Genomic DNA, 13,585 nt, shown 5'->3' on the forward strand with positions numbered 1-13,585 from the left:
AGTTATCGATCTTTGTCATCTTATATCGACCAACCATCTCCTTCATTTTAGGCAACTTATCTTGATCTCCTGAGCACAGATGTAGTTTTATCCCCTGTATTATCTTTATCTTCTTCGTCAAGTAACATTTTGTTAGATACATTTTTATCCAAAAAGCTTTCACCCACAAAGCATGTTTGGGTTTCCACCATGCAGGAGATCACAAATCCTTGTACGTAGAGAGAGGATGTTTCAAAAGAGCCATCACTAGTGAACGTCCACCTAGGATGGTCATCATGCTGCGCAAGTGAAAAGTGCAAAGACTGAGTCGTTCTGTGGGGTTTCTATTCTAGGTAGCACCAAGTCATAAGTGCCCTCCAAAGGTGACCAGACAAGCTTAACCTTAGAGAACTTCCCCCTTCTCACTTGGTAGAGATTTGGGAAGGCATCTCTAAGGCTTCCATGGCTCATAAATGGTCTTGCCAAAACAATGTGGTGTTGCTGTTTTCAACCTCCACCTGCAACACCTTGACTAAAATCAGCAAGAACCGTCACCCATCCTTTCCAAAATCCCAAACCCTTCTTCCATTTTTTTGTTATTTATGAACCAGTTAGAAGGCCAACCAGCAAGTTCATATTTTTCAATAAAAAATTTTGCAACTCAGTCCTCCTACAAGCTAAAGCTAGTTCACAATCAGGACATATGCAAGATAACTGTGGAGAAAGACGAAGAAAATGAGAGGAATCAGGATTGCTCTCTTCAATAGTACAAGGGGGGGGGGGGGGGGGAATGGATCAGATTTTTTCTTCTTAAAGATAGATCTTAAAATAAGATCTCCACGTCTATTCTAATTGGATCTGGGTTCACATTTGGAAGTCTTTCTATTGGATGTATATTTGACCTGTCTAATACTATGTTTTTGTGAAACCTTTTCTGACATTAATTTTCCTTTCACTGCATCCAGTTGAACTATAAAAAATTTAGATGTGAATTCAACTCTACTAAACCAGATCTAGTTCACATATGAATTAACATTTGGACCATCAATGGTGTGGGTTGCATCCGACACCTGTCATCTAGGGGGTCAACAGGCTGGATCTTCTCGAGAATTGGGTGGATTTTGACTCATATCTAACTAAGAGGTTCTGGTACGAGTCTGGACAAAGGTCTGACCAGAACTATCATAGGAAAAATCATATTAAGGTCTGATATGAATAACATAAACCAAACCTAGTCCTGATCAGATCATACCCAACTTTTTGACACCCCTACACCCATTCCTCAAGATCCCGCTAGAAATTTGAAACCCAAAAATCACATATTATCTTCATTAGCTTTAAACAATTGAACTTTTTAGATAAAGTTTTTTTTTTTTGGGGTACGTGTATGGGCGTGTTTGATTACGCGATGTTGCTGGGACAATGGAAGACAAAAGAGGTGAAAACCACAAAGAGAGTGTGATTAGGGCTTTGGAAGTTCTCAATCGGAGGACCAAGATTATTGTTTAAAAAAAAAAAAAACTAGTCCAGCAAAACAAGATGAGGGACCTAACATGGATGCTTGCAATAGGTTTTCCAAGACCCTCAATAAAAACAGGGGATTAGTGTTTCAAAGAACCCTAAATCCGAAACAAATAGTCTCTCAAACGAGAGATATTCACATGAATGCAACCAATGAAGAAGAATTTGCTGTGCACACTCAATTGAAAATATGTGCATTGCAGATTCCATATGAATCTTTGCTGTCATGTATGTGCATATGTGATTGCAAAACCTGATTTTTAAACCTGCTTATATGCATTGTGCATATGGCTGTGTATTTTTTTTTTAACAATTTTGGTATTTGGATCCAATATGAGATCCACATCCGACTAAATTCAACAAGTTTTAAGCATATTTTATGATTTGGGTTCATGATATCCATTTTGCATGTGTATATTAAATGAATATAAATTTCTTTTTTTGGCAAAATATGCAATTTTTAAACATTTTGGGTATTTAGATCCATTATGAGATCTATATCGGGGGGCTAAATTCAATATGTTTTAAACATATTTTGTGAACTGGGTTCAATAATATACCCATTATGCATGTGTATGTCAAATGAATATGAATTTTGATTTTTTGGCAAAATATGCAATTTTTAAACATTTTTTGGTATTTGGATCTAATACAAGATTCACATCTAAGTTTAAAATCCAATCCAAACACTGATTTAGTGGAGTGGATTGGGCCATACAATCCTAAATGAAGATATTCGGCCCATTTTAAGTATGTATCTGATTTGTCCATTATGTATAAATCAAACGTGAGACACAAGGAACATACTGTCTTTGCTCGGTTGAAGCAAACATTAGAGAAGGATAATTTGTTTTGTTTTGAACAGAACGTGTTCTCTCTGGACAAGTGTCCTGTCCAAGCTTCGACAAGCAGTCAAACACATCCTAAGGGTCTTTCAAACGAGAGGGATAGATAAGGTGATTTAACAAAACAAATTTATTTTTGCAGATTAGGTCATTTTAACAAAAAAAAATTGCATTTGAAATCACCAGTGTCCATTCCTTTAACCATCACTGCTATGTGGGTAAGCACATACTTGGGGTGTGAGTGTGTGGCTCTCCATAAATCAAACTGGCTTAGATTTGTGCCTAGTGGACTAGGCAGCTCTCAAGGAGGAGGGGATGATATAGGCCTAATTTTGAAATAAATAGGTCAGGGACCCACCAAGGGAGACATGGAGCAAGTTAAGAACGGAGAATCCCTTAATGGTTAATGGTATGTGATAATCGGTAGAAGTTGGGCCTAGGCCTAATTATGAATGATACGAATCCAATTGATGAAGACCCAGATCCATTGTCAGATGCTAGTGAGGCAAATCCAGATCCAAGCTCCAAGTGCTAAAGCTTATGAGACCCACACCTAGGATGCCACCTCATCCTTCTAGCGTTGAAGACCAAGTTGCCCCCTCTAGAAATTGGCCAAGTGGGACCTACCTGTAGGAGGCCTCCTCCTGAATTAGGCCAAGGTGGCTCAATGGGACCCACTTACTTTGTGCCCCAACTATAATTAGAGACCATGGACGTCGTCTATAGGGGGTCTTGAAGTCTCCTTGAATTAAAGAAGAAAAAGAAAGTTTAAGGGAGAAGCCTAATTCTAGTGATGAGAACTATTTTTTGAGTTAGTGCTAAGTTAGCCTAATTAACCCGTCAAGGCTTATCTAAAATCAAGATATATAGTTCAATCTTTTTTCATCCTCATAATATTATCTTTCTTGCTCCAAAACTTGAATCCATATTTGCTCTCCAAAAACTTCTATTGCAGTATATTTACAATGTATAAATTCAACCCAATAAAGAATTTCCAAAAAATATATCAATAGGAAGCTTACCAAATATGCAAAGTTCCAACTCCTCAGTCTTACAGAGACCAACTTCACCTTCTCTTTTCGGTTTACATAGGACCTCCCAAGCCATCAAATTAGGCCTTCTCCCCATTTTCTTTGAAACCTTGGAAGATGGAATACAAAATACAGAGATAGAGGTCAGCATATTTTGAACGATAAAATGCTCATCTTGCAACTGGTCAGCTGGGAAACCTGAGCAATCACTTCAGTGTTCACATTAAAGGGCACAATAACTATGATGCCGCCTATATGAATCTTATGGCCAGAAAATCGATATGATACTGACTTGAATCAGTTATTTTTTTAATAAATATAAAAATAACTTAAAATTATTTTTTTATATTATTTTAATAGTTTTAACATGCCATGTTCTGATTGACACATAATATTTTTTTAATTATTTTTGGTCTATTCCGAACGATTCACTTGAGAATCAAAATCGGCTAATTCGCTTGATTCCGATACTGACAACATTGGTTTTTATGAACTATAAAGTTTGGTAATCTACTAAAATTCTTACCGTACAGATGTTGTCAGAAAGAAAGTCCCAATTGGTTCGACTCATGGTTAGACCCAAAATTTTCTATAAGTGAAATTGAACATTTAGAAGAATAAACAAAAATTCATACTTTTAATTATTATAAATCTTATAGTAATTAATTAAATATTTCAAAAAAAAAAATGTCCTTATAATTTTTTTAAATAACCTGTCAAAACTACCTCATCGCTTGTGAGCTCAATGGTGTAATCAAAAGATCAGGTGCAATATGATTCTCTAAATATTTGTGCATTAAGCACATGATTACCCTCCATCTTGGGGACAAGGCCTGTCAGTTGTGGGGCCCAAGGCCTGATGGAGGGCAATCAGGTGCTTAATGCACAAATTTTGTGCCATGTGATTGCACACGATGAGGACTCAATATCTTTGAGCTTGATACAGATCGGGTCCAGGCTCGAACCTCTAATTGGATCTTAGCTGGTTCCAGGCTGCATATGGGTTGGAGAGTATATGTGGTCAGATACAGCCCTCTCTATTCCTTGAACCACAAGCAACAGATTTCCAACAGAAACAGATAGACCTTTTTCTCTAGCAACATGCTGACGCGAGCAATTGTTTCTGAATCCAAGTCAGTTTCAGGTCCAATCCAGAGTACAAAAACATGACTTTTTTTGCAGTAAGGATGGATCCAACAAATTTGGATATGAATCTGGTCCCAAGTGCTGGTAGTCCAAGACAATACATACAAATGATGGCTGTCAAAATCGAGACTAATAGTAAGAAAGGGATATCTTTGGACTTGCCTAATTCCAGCCAGGGTGTGATCTTGGGTAATAGACTGGTTCAACGGTTCCGGGTCACAGTTCGTTAAGAACCAAAGACTCGGATACGCGTGGGTAGGATCATTTGAGCTCAAAGTGGTTTGTATATACTCAGAACTTTGAGTTGCGGATTGGCAGTGCCTGCCCAAACTAGTGAACTCGGTAGCCATGGCTAGCTCGTATCCAACTTCCAAGTGGGTCTGGGTTTGGACCAACTTAGCTCAAATGTTACTGAACCTCAAGTGTTGATCTGATTGGACTCTATATGAACACATATAGGATCCGATTATTGTGATGTCGGATTCAACTTCCAATTTTGTTTAAGAAATTAATTTGTCATCCTAATCCGATATGTAGGATTGCCTAATAATTAAGGTCGGTCAAATTGGATAAGTGGACCATTGCATCCAGATCGATGGGGCCAAAATGGATCTGGGCCTTGACCAAACGGGTCCAATCTGACCTGCCTTTCCACGAGCAACACATGCAAACCAGATTAATTAATAAAGAAATTACATAGTGATTTCATTATAAGTCCATCATTATCAACTAATTGGGCAACAAAAAATATTTAAATAGCAAGGTTGGCCGATATTGAAATGAAGAATGACTTCTCTAGTAGAGAAGTTCAAAGCTAAGATCTTGCTAGATCTTGATCCGGTAACTTGTTGGATTAAATTTAGCACAATGATCATGACAATTGACGAGTTCTCTGGTGGAAGTTCAAGCCCAAGATTTTGGGAGATCATGATCAGAGTTCTCATTTTCCATTCTTTTCTATTTAATTACAGCTATAACTTCGGTTACTTTAGAATCTTTGGTGTCGCCTCAGACTCGGACTTAACCCAAGCAAATGCAGTGACATTCTAAACCAAACGAATCAATGTATTAATATAACTGCACCGTACGTACCCCCATTAATTACCCAACTCGGCTCAACTTGGTTGTGATTTTGGCTCGTAAATACTCGAAAATGAGTTCCGAGTCGGTCACACATGGCCTTGGTAAACAACCGAGTCATTCAGATTTCGATTCACAAAACGGTCAAAACAACTCCATCAATCATTAAAGAGTATAGGGTGTCAACTGGTCGGGTTTGGTTAGGACCCAGGTGAAACCAGAGTTAGACCAGATTTTAAGGTATGGTTTCGAGTTCGGACCCAGGTCTACTATAAGAGAAACCATACCTGGATCCGATAAGAACTGCATGAACCAGACCCGGTAAAATAATATTTTTTTATCATTTTTACATTGAAAATTTGTGGGTCTTAATCGGAACTCGGGTTGGGTCCGGGTCTGGTATAAAATTTCACAAACTATACATGGGTTCATGTATTAATCAGACCTTCAGGTCTGGACCCGGGTTTTCTTATTTGTCACCATACCTGAACCCTTTAGGGTTTGGTCTGGGTTGGGTCCGGGTAAACCCGACCCGTTGACACCCCTATTAAAGATTGACAATGGAGGAAAAAGGGTGCTTAACTCTCCAAATATATTGGGATTAATGTTCAAAAATAGCCGTATTCTTTTTATTATTCACGCGTCAGCCAAAGATGGGTGACCCTTATATATTGATTCAAGTTTTCATTATTAGGAATACTGCGACCCCAATATCTAGTGAGAGAGAAAGAGAATATGGGGATTTATGGGGGTATGAGTGATGCTGCATCTGATTCAATCCCTGTATTCATAGCTGTAATAGCAGCCAGTTGGGTCTCATATTTGAGATCTCTTCTCTTTCTCTTCCTGAAGTCACTTGGATTTCTTCATTTGAACAACCATGAGTGTTTGGATGAGGATCTGGGTCTTGGCTTGGCTAGGATTATAGTTTTGGCAGAGGAATTGGAGAACTCAAGTTTTGGATATGGGTTTTCTGAGGAAGAAGGTGGGGAGGACAGCAAGTGTGTGGTGTGCCTTTGTGGGATGAAGGAAGGGGAGGAGGTGAGGAAGTTAGGTTGCTGTCATGTCTTCCACAGATCCTGTTTGGATGGCTGGTTTGGTTTATTGAAGATAAATTGCCCCCTATGCAGAGCCCCATTGATGGAGGAGGAGTGTGTTAGGGCTAGAGAAAAACAGGTCTCTCGTGAAGTCTTGGCATGGTTCTACAAGTGATGATGATGTTGATGATGATGATGATGTTGATGATGATGGTGGTGGTGATTGTGTTTTTTGTTTTTTCTTTTAGACTTTGTACTTGTTGATTTTTGGAATGCACAGATAGTGTTAAACCGTGTGCCTTCTTCACCAAGGGGATGATACGATTCAATCCTGATGTATGGCATGCAACGATGCTCCTATTTTCTGCAGAACCTTGCCCTTGTGTCTCTTCCCATGTTGCAAGCATTGTGATGTCGAGTGAATTTTTTATACCCTAAGTCCCTCTTCCACATTTTGTATTCGTGATATCAGCTTCTCCCAACAAGGATTGAGGTTCGGTGCACAGGCAGTCCAGCCCGGATAAGCTCGGTAAGCCCGATTAAGCTCGGCTCATATAGTTATATAAAAAAATAGATTTTATATATGTATGTATGTATTTTATTATCTCTTTCAAAAAGCATTTTACATAAAATTTAAAAAATTTTAAAAACCTTTTTAAGTTAAAAGGTGTTCATCTTGAGCCGAGCCGAACTGAATTGAGCCAACACAAGCTTGGCTCGAACCCTGTTCAACCATGACCAAGGAATGTGGACGGATGATGCATAGTATGTGAATAGATGGTGCATCATAAACATATTATCTTTTTCGACATATTATTGGTATGCATGTTTCTGTCAAATCTCCAAATTTGTCACATCAACGAATACATACATCTCATCATGTATGACATTGCATGATATGCTTGTTTTTTAGATCGGATCAGGTCAGAGGTCCCTTCGCTACGTACGGTTCATCTATAGAATGAATGGCCAAATGCAGGAGGTTTGGTTTCTTTTCAACAGTATTCTTTTATGCACTAGATGTGTTTCATCTAAAGCATCAATGGACCTGAAAAAAAAAGAAGAAAAAATTTTGTGGGATCTATCTATCTAAGGTACAGGCAACATGGTCATCACGTTTAGGAGGCCATCATCATCTAACGGATGAGCGGTAGTAATGGGACTTCTGAGATATTACTCTGACCTGATCTGCTCTCCTCTTTATTTAAACACATTAATTCTTGAGTGATCAGGCTTTTCTTTCCTTTTTCTTTTCTTTTTACCACACTGACATTATGTTCTTTAAACTTTCCATCTGTGCGAAGCCTGTACTACTGACAAAAGAAACAGAAAAAGATTCTTGTGTTGCACATCAAGAAATGATGAAGGGCTGTATGGTAGATAAAATCCAAAAGGGCTTTCTTTCAAACGTCTTGTTTTAAAAATGATGCTTTATGTCATCAGTGACGAAGGAGCCTTCCATGACAGTCACCCTCTTGTCAACTTGTTGGCACATTATATGTGTTGCTAAAACTAAGGACCACCTTTTGTTTAGTTTTTTTTTTTCCTTTTCCTATTAATCAAGCTTTCTTGTAGTGGTAACTCTGGATAGAACAGTAATTTTCAAAACTAGAATTGGGTGCAAAGAGCATTGTATTTGTATGAAGCATGAAGCTCGAGTGGTAAAAAAAAATGCCCTAGGCCTTATTTGTTTCATTCAAATGCAAAAGAAAGGCTTTTCATTCGATTAGGCACAGATTTTTAAAAAGTTCTGCCAGCTCGGGCCCATGTGAAAGCTTTGGTAGGAAAAAGTTATTAATGGAAAAATTGAGGCCCACTGGTACCAACATAGCACTTTCCCACCATGCATATGTTTGTTTCATTCATGGTGGGAAAGTGTTACATCAGGTTGTCAACTCAGTAAGTTGCATGAAACAAACAAGGCATTAGTGTATGATTCGAAAAGGTTTAATAATCATAGGAAATGCTGAGTAAGAAGTGACAATGTATAAAGATAGAGAGAGAAGGTGGTAGCTGCTAACCATTTTCTAGCTAATTGTCCTGATAATAGGGCTTTTAAAGGTTTTTTCCATGTATTACTTAAATATAATTATACTGATGTGTTTGGCATGATCGATTTACTAGGAAACGACACTTGGATCATGTTTTTTTTATAAAAAAAATATGATTTTTTAAGCCTTGAATATTTAGAAAAATCTTAAACCGTTAATTTTTTAAATTAATTAAACAATATAAAAACTTAATTGTGTATCAGAATTGGATGATCCAAAAGTCCATTGCTATAAAATCAAGTATGTAGAACACATCTGTATAGTCATATTTAAGGAAAGCATATATATATATATATATATATATATATATATATAGAGAGAGAGAGAGAGAGAGAGAGAGAGGGAGAAGTCGGTAGCTGCTAACCACTTTTCTAGCTAACCATTGTGCTAACCAGGCTTTCAAAGGGTTTTCCCCCATGCATTACTTAAATATGAATCTACAGGTGTGTTCGACATGGTCGATTTACTTGGAAATGATACTTGGATCATGTTTTATTGATGAAAAAATAAAATTTTAAGCCTGAATATTCAAGAAAATATTGATCCAAGAGTCCATTCTTATAAAATCAAGCATGTCGGATGCATCTGTATGATCGGATTGAAGGAAAACATGAAAGAACCCTAGAAAAGTGGTTAGCAACTACCACCTTCTCATATATATATATATATATATATATATATATATATATATATATATATATATAGGGAAATGAAAACCTCACCAATGAAAAACCCTCCCAAACCTTCCCAATGAAGTTTTATTGGATTTTTGTTGTTTTCTTAAAAATTCTGACAGATGTGATCTATATGGTTGTTTTTATAGGTATCAGCTCTTGGAGCATTTGATTCCAATGTATAGATAGGTTTTTATAAATTTCAAAATCAGCTGCGCACAATTTTTATAAATTTTTTAGTCTCCAAATATTATTTTTTCTATCCTAAATTCATGATCCAAGTATCGATTTATTGTAAATCAACCATGCTTCCTTTTCGATTTCTAGTTGAAACTGAACATTTGTTTCAGAGTTCATTCAGTAATTTATATTATCAGTTACATTAGTAACGAAAGATTAATCACTCTAGGCAACTGCAAGAGCAATTAATATAATGCAATTTTGGCACAGCCTTTGCGTATGAGGGGTCTGCTTTGGTCCCATAAATGAAGGTACAACTCTTGAGTGCCGAAGTTTGTAATGAGGCAGATCAAATGTCAAAAGTTTTGATGATTATTCTTATTTAAAATACAAATTTTGAGGATTTTTAATTATTCCAATCTGTTGGTGGCCCTAGTAAATTAAGTGAAACTCTTAGTTACACTGTTTGTTATGTAAGCTTTCAATTGATTTTAACAGTCAGTGATGGATGCTAAGGACTTATGCCACAAGTATCATTCTGATTGTAGGCTATGTCGGCTGGATGCTTCTACCTGTTAGAGATGAGGCTCTAGTTTTTAATACATGATGAGAGTCTATTGCATAAATGGATTGATCCCACTGAAATGTTGAATGCCATTGTTGTTACACTTTTTGTGTAATAGTTAATCAATTTATTTTGGTAATCTGGTACTTAACTAGCTAGCTTGTTTGTGCTGAGGATAAAGTTCTTAACTAGCTTGTTTGTGCCGAGGAAAAAATTATTTTAATTACGCATGTAAAAAAAATCACTACAAAAAAATAGTTGATTAGCGACGGAATTTAGCGACGGAGTTATATCGTCGCTACTTAGCGACAGATTAACGAGAGAAATGAATCCATCGCTATATTTGTAGAATTTTACGAAACTAGCGACAGAAAACATTCCCTCGCAAAATCCGTCGCTAAGTAGCGACGGATTTTGCGAGAGAATGTTTTGTCGCAATAAATACGACAGTTAGCGACGGAATTGCGACGGCTAAGATTCCGTCGCAACATAGCGACGGCCTAGGCGACGAAATATTTTCTGTCGCCTTTTTTGTTTTTTGAATTACGATGGCTTAGCGACGGAATTAATCCGTCGCTAAGCCGTCGCTATATGTCGCATTACCCCTAATCCCAGCCCTCTTTTTCCTTTCTCCTTTCGCTGCTCCCGCCCGCCGCCCTCTCCCTCCTGCCGCCCTCTTCCTTCCGTCAACCTTCCGCTGCCGCCGTCGCTGCCCGGAGCAACCGCAGGTACGTAAATGGATTGGAGGTCGACCCCCTGCTTTTTCCGGCAGGGGGTCGACTCTGCCAGGCGGTCGACCCCCTGCGTTTTCCGGCAGGGGGTCGACTCTGCCAGGCGGTCGACCCCGGTAGGTGGTCGACCCTCTGCCGTGTCCGGCCGGGGGTCAACCCTGGTAGGGGGTCGACCCCCTGCCGTGTCCGGCCGGGGGGGGGGGGGGGGGTCGACCCCCCGCCATGTCCGGCCGGGGGTCGACCCCCCGCCGTGTCCGGCAGGGGGTCAACCCCGGCAGGGGGTCAACCCCTTTTGATGTCCGGCAGGGGGTCAACCCCCTGCCTTGTCCGGCCGGGGTCGACCCCCTTGCCGTCTCCGGCCAGGGGTCAACCCCCTGCCTTGTCCGGCAGGGGGTCAACCCCTTTTGATGTCCGGCCGGGGGTCGACCCCCTGCCGTGTCCGGCCGGGGGTCGACCCCCTGGTTTCTTGCTCTTTTTTTTCTTTTTTCAGAAATTAGGGTTTTTATTTTATTTTTATTGTTTAGTTTTCTTTGATTTTCATTGATTAGGATTTTTTATTTTGATTTTCATTTATTAAGCAATTGAATCAAATTTCTTAAATTAAGGCTATTTGTAGTTAATTTAATTAGGGTTTTTTATTTGATTTTGTTTTATTAGGGCTTTGAATCAAAATTTAAAAATTAGGGCATTTTATAGTTAATTTGATTAGGGTTTTCTTGGATTTGATTAGAGCTTTTATTTTTATTTTCTATGATTAGGGATTTGAATCATAATTTTTTTAATTAAGGATTTTTAGTTAATTTGGTTAGGACTTTAAATCAAAATTTTTTAATTAAGGCTTTTATAGTTAATTTGATTAGGTTTTTTTTATTTATTTAGAGTTTTTATTTTTATTTTCTATAATTAGGGATTTAAATCACATTTTTTTAATTAATACTTTTTAGTTAATTTGATGAAGGATTTTTTTGTATTTGATTTTGGCAGGTTTTTTCCTTGTTTGATTAAGGTTTAAATTGTGGCTTTTTTATTTAATTTTATGGTTTATTTTTCTTATAGTTTATGATGTTTTGGTTTATTTATAATTTATTTTCTTGTATTTTAAGGTTTTATGATTTAATATGGTCGAATAATTTCATGGTGACTTCATTTTAAAACATCATTTTTTTTTGCAGATTTCTCAACAGAACTTGCTTGTGCCCCGCCACCCGTGGTAAGTAAGTGACAAAAACAATGCAAATCGGGTAAATACCCGTGGTGAGTAAGTGATGCAAGCGCATCACATGTTATTTAATTTATTGAATATAACACTTTATTGTTCACACACTCACTTAGTTGTTGATATCTATGACTACTTTGTTGGAGTTCGGAGATCATGCTGAGCATGATTTTAATGTATGAATATGGAAGTGTTCTTATTTTTGGAGTACGGAGTCCATGCTATGCATGGTAGTAGTTAGTGGGATATTGAAGTGTGTTTGCTGCAGGTACATGTTTGATATTTGTTTGATATGAATTATTTCGATGTATTGCAATGTTTGATGTGATTGTATCCATGCTTACATGTAGTTACTTTCAATTTGATTATGTCTTCCATGTGAAATTGTATACTGAAAGCATGCTTCAAATGAATGTATCGTGTCATGAATAGTTTGCACATGAAAATATTAAGTTATCAATGCATGCATCATAATTCTTGTGATTGTATGACATCATATATTGCATGATAAATTTGATATTTTCTTCATCATAGTATTCTGATGGTTCTCTTTTAACTGGTTAGGATACTATTCGTAACATCATACGACAGAATGACTGCAAACCGTGAATGGATGTACCGTAGGATAGTAGACAATGAGTTATCGCATGAATATATGGATGGTGTCGACAGTTTTATTGAATTTGCAACGGCAAGTGTCAGTACGGTAGATCCCACAGGTCGGATTAGGTGTCCCTGCAAGATTTGTAAGAATAATCGATTTGTAGAACCTCATGGCGTTAGACATCACCTATACAGGAAGGGTTTTGTGAGTGATTATCAGAACTGGACGTTTCATGGAGAAGAATTTAGAAACGATTTTGATGCACGGGTGAATGTGGTGCACGATAATCCATATACGAATTTGATATTTGATGCTGCAGGAACAGAACTGGGTTCTGCTATGAGTTCTAGTGATGTAAGAACTGTCGTAGATGAAGAATCACCAAACGATGCAGCTAGTAGATTTTATGATTTACTTAGAGATGCTGATGAGCCACTTTGGAACGGTTGTGAGAGTCACACTATCTTGTCTGCAGTTCTTCAACTAATGAATTTGAAGTCCGAGTATAATTTGAGTCAATCATGTTTTGACCGTTTGTGCATGATTGTGAAGAGTATGTTGCCTAAAGATGAGAAATTGCCACAAAATTTCTATCGTGCGAAAGTTATGGTCAACGCTCTAGGTATGGGTTACAAAAAGATTGATGCTTGTCCAAACCTCTATTTAAATGCATTGTAATACTTGATGTGAGTTGTATTGCAATACTTGGTGTGAATGATTAAAAATTTTATTTCAATGTATTGTAATACTTGATACGAATGATTCGAATGCATTGTAATTTATCTGAATGTATTATAATTTATGCAATTAACGAATGATTTGAATTAGTGCAATACTTGATGTCAATGATTTGAATTATTTGAATGCATTGCAATGCTTGATGTGAATGACTTGAATGCATTGTAATACTTGATGTGAATTATTT

The 13,585-nt window shown here is 37.6% G+C and overlaps 1 pseudogene; it reads left to right on the forward strand.

The window, feature by feature from the left end:
• The first annotated feature begins 6,337 nt into the window (after window positions 1–6,337).
• LOC149834093 (E3 ubiquitin-protein ligase RHA2A pseudogene) lies at window positions 6,338–6,814 on the forward strand (annotated as a pseudogene).
• Window positions 6,815–13,585: the final 6,771 nt, after the last annotated feature.

The sequence above is a fragment of the Nuphar pumila genome, chromosome 6, assembly GCF_984573655.1.
Source record: "Nuphar pumila chromosome 6, dmNupPumi1.hap1.1, whole genome shotgun sequence".
NCBI lineage: Eukaryota > Viridiplantae > Streptophyta > Magnoliopsida > Nymphaeales > Nymphaeaceae > Nuphar > Nuphar pumila.